At 44.1% G+C, this 4,326-nt stretch overlaps 1 protein-coding gene across 1 annotated transcript in view; it reads right to left on the bottom strand.

Annotated features, from left to right (window-relative positions):
* The window catches only part of LOC102490487 (histone H3-like centromeric protein CSE4), a 28,133-nt gene that overhangs the window by 4,803 nt on the left and 19,004 nt on the right, over positions 1-4,326 (bottom strand).

Raw genomic sequence — 4,326 nt, 5'->3', positions numbered from 1 at the left:
TTTTTTTTTTTCGGAGAGGTTTTTGCTATAGGGTGCGTGCTGCACTTGTCAGAAAGACAGAGAGACAGAGAGACAGAAAGCAAGAAATCACCCCCCAGGGGGGATGGTCACGCTGCAATCCCTTCTCCTCCATTCTCCTCTCGGGATCTTGGGCACGCACGCACACGCGCCCGGCGTGAGTTTAAAGCCACCGGCTCCGGGACGTGAACCGCGGTCAACTGCGTGGGAGTCCAGTAACATAGCCATTACGCTAACTGCTGATTCCCACCCAATGAAAGTGATTTTTAAAGTGGTTTCCTAATGTTAAGACTCAGTAAACAGTATCCCAAAATATGATGCTGCCCTATTGAATGAAAGAAAAAACTTCAGAACAAGGATCTCTCTTTGAACTCTCTTGCTCCCTTTGTCTGATCCTAGTTTTTCTCCAAAAGTGCAAGGAAAGGCTTTATTCTGATATTCCATTACCTACTGAGGACCAGATCCACCAAGGAAGAAAATAATCACTTCAGGCCCCTCCCTGAAGCTTGATTAAGTTAACCCATATCTCAGGAAGGAAGACTGAGGAATGTCAACTCTCCTGGACAGATTTTTGTCTTGAGCTATTGTCCATCTGTAAGGCCCATTCAATTCCCAAGGAGAGGCATTTACTAGCCATTATCTGAACATTGGACCCATTCATTTCCCCATCTCCTTCTCCCCTGTGAGGGTGTTATTCAAGCCTCAGCCTTCGGGCTACTCCTTAAAATCATATGTGTGTGGGTCCCATGCATGTGTTAATGTTAAATTTGTACGTCTTTTTTTTTTTCCCTATTAATCTATTGTCAGTTATGTCATAAACTAAAATGATTGTGCTATCAAGGGGAAAGAGAAAATTTTTAAAGTACTCTTACCATGAACACTAAACACAATGTAGAAATTTGTTGGCTTAATTCATTTCTCCAAGAGTTCCTCATGGGCAGAATCCCCCTACTCTAGGGTGATGTAAAATGTCATACAAAAGTGTAACAGAAGTGAACTAATGTTATCCTTTTCTGTGATAGTTTTGTAATAATGCCTTACATATCGATAGCACAACCCAGTGTTTAAAATTTCTTCTACAGGGACCAGAAGATAGTGTAACGATTATGTCACTGGACTCTCACTGTAGGCAATCGCAGTTCAAGTCCTGGACCAGGTGCTTAAAACTCACACTGGGCGTGTGTGCCTGTGTGCCCCAAATCCTGAAAGGTGACTAGAGGAGAAGGGATTATGGCATGGCCATTCCCCATTGAGGGGGTGATTTCTCACTTTCTGTCTGTGTCTCTTTGTCTCCTTGGAGAGTGCATACGCCGCCCTATAGCAAAAATCTCTCAAAACAGTTTTCTTCTACATATTCTATATTTTTTAACCCCAATTCTGAAGTAGATGTTACTTTCTTCATTTTTCAGATAACAAAACGGAGTCTCAGAGAAATCATTGGCTTGTCCTGGATATATAACAAAGCCTACACAATATTCAAAGGCAAAAGAGTGAAATTATAATGAGACAATGTCCTATTTCATTAGACTTAGGGCATACATTTTAAAACTAGATGCATTTCTCATCATACAACTGAATTATCTAATGTTTGTCAGGCTCTCCTCTGAACTATTCCCATCGGAAGGAGAAACTACCCTGTGGAATCTGGCTGATAGCCCAGGACAGTCTACTCAACTGTCACATTTCTTTATAATACTCTCTCTTTCTTTTCATTCTTTCTTTCTTTCTTTCTTTCTTTCTTTCTTTCTTTCTTCCTTTCTTTCTTTCTTTCTTAGAGAGAGTTTGGTTTGGTTGGGTTGGGTTGGGTTTGGTTTGGTTATAGGGCACGTGTGCTCACCAGAGAAGACAGAGACAGACAGAAAGTGAGAAATCACCCCTTCAGAGGGTAGGCCATGCCTCAGTCTCTTATCTTTCATTATCCTCTTGGGATTTGGGGCACACGTGCACATGTGCCCAGCATTTTAAGTCACCAGGTCCGAGACTCGAATAGTAGTGTGTTACATATGAGTCCAGCAACATAACCATGGTGATTTATGCACTCTTGACCATAATGTATGAATGTTTTTATTTAAATAAGAAAAAAAATTATCGGACTCTTTATTCAGATATGGATCCAAGAGTCATGGGATCTATTTTACTTTTATAACATAGAGAATAATAAAATTCCAAGAGTCTCCCTCTGGTGTGGGGGGAACCTTTTAAGAATTTCTACTTCTCAGAAAATAGAGATATAATTTTGTGGTTGTCATCATAATGACAGAGAGCACATGAGAGACAGAGAGAAAGACTAGGGTCTAGTCAAGCTGTGATCCCCTTTCCCTAGCTCTAGCTCCTGGGATCCTGGGCACCCACACTCATGCAATGCAGCCTGTGTTCAGGCTGACCCAAGATCTGAACCCACAGTCACCAGATGGCTTTCAGGCTTGCAAGACACGTACATGACTACTGCAGCACAGCAACTGGGCCCAGAAACATCAATTTAAATATTAATTCCGGGGTGTGATATAGCTTTTTCTCTGTGGTTCCTGGCTCATAAATATTTGTCCTTGGTTCTTGAAACAGTTTAGGCACTACTTTAGAGAGATACGGGTGAAAGGTAACCTGACCTCCTCTTGGCCTTTCATCCCCTAACTAGGCCATAGAAGCTATAATAGATAGGCTATAGAAATTCTAATATTCCCCTGCCTTCCTTTTCTTTTTTCTTTTAAGAATTATTATTTGATATTATTTATTGTTATTATTATTTAATTTGCTATGCGGCATGTGCACTCACCAGAGAGATATAGAGGAAGAAAGAAAGAGGGAGAGTGAGAAAGCAAGCTGCCAGATCCAGGACTTGAACCATTGTATACTATGTGGGACTACAGTGCCTTCACTGGCATGCCACCTACTGGCCCTCTGCTGCCAGCTCTCTCCTGCCTTTCTGATAATAAATCACATGACCCTCATTCCAGAGGAGTCTTGGTCCAAAGTCAGGAGGAAGAAACGCTGCCCAGGAAGGCCAAAAAAGAATCTAAGCAGATGAGCCTTGCTAGGTTTCTGCAATCGGTCTATTAGCATTAGATCATACCCTTTGTCCAATCATGTGTCTGCTAATTGCCCATGCTTCAGTCATGCCTGTGCAATGAAGTCTCTATTGAAAAAACAAAACAAAACAAAACAAAAAAACTCGGGCCCAGCTGCAGTGGTACAAGAGGGAGGCACCGCTGTGTGTGGTCCAGGCTGCACGGGAGGCTCAGCTTTGGTGCCAGCCCAGCCTGAATAGTATGGGTGCTGCCCTGCACCTGTGCCCTAGCTCACTAGGAGGTTGGCGCAGGAGGCGGGAGTCATGGCGAGTCTCTGGCAAAAATCGCTCTCTCTGTTTCTGTCTTGCTCTCTCTTTCCCATGTGCTTTCTCATTGAAACAGAAACAAGAGCGCAGGGACTCACAGAGCTTCTGGACAGCTGAGCGTATGGAGGGAGGCTGGGAGGGGGCTCACTCCGGCTCCCCAGGGACAGAAGTTCCCGCCCTGGAGACCTTCCCAGACCTTGCCCCATGTTCTCTCTTCCTCTGTTTATTTCTATCTTTTAAAATATCCTTTAAAAGAGCAGCCACAGTGGCCCAGCAGTAATGCATTACTCTGCGATGCTGGAGCCACGTGAAAGATCAAAGCTGGGTTCTCAGGGCCAAGGTACACACCGGGCACACTTTTGATCCTGGCTGGCTGCGGAAGGGGCTCAGTGTGAGAGCACTCCAGTGAGGGTGCCTTTCTCTTTCTTTTTTAATCATTCATGAAAGAAGGTAATAAATTTAATATCTGTGTTTGTGTAATTTTAAATTTTTCTAATAAACCCAACCCTGAGTTAGTATATTTCTAAGTCATGTGAGTGAATCTCATCAAATGAATTGAACCCAAATAGAGGGTCCTGGGAACAGAACCCCAACTTGCCAGTTAGAAGTTCTTGAGGCCTGGACTTGTGACTGGTATTTGAAGTGAGGGGCAGTCTTGTGGGACTGAGCCGTGAACCTGTGAGTTCTGATGCTACCAGAATTGAATGGGATTAGAGGAAGCCCAGCTGAGACCCACTGCAGAACTGACTGGTAACTGGCTGTGAGAAATCCCCACATATTTTGGGATCACAGAAGTGATCTGTGCTGGGGACCAGCAGTTAGTGTAATGGCTATGTCGCTGGACTTCCATGTAGTTGATTGCCATTCGAGTCCGGAACCCAGTGGCTTAAACTCATGCCGGACGTGTATGTGTGCGTGCCCAAGATCCCAAGAGAAGAATGGAGAAGGGATTGCGGGGTGGCCATCCCCCCCGGGGG

The sequence above is a fragment of the Tupaia chinensis genome, unplaced genomic scaffold (assembly GCF_000334495.1).
Source record: "Tupaia chinensis unplaced genomic scaffold, TupChi_1.0 Scaffold145814_1, whole genome shotgun sequence".
Taxonomy (NCBI): Eukaryota; Metazoa; Chordata; class Mammalia; order Scandentia; family Tupaiidae; genus Tupaia; species Tupaia belangeri.
Note: the sequence above shows the minus strand (reverse complement) of the source record. Positions and strands in the feature narration are given on the sequence as shown.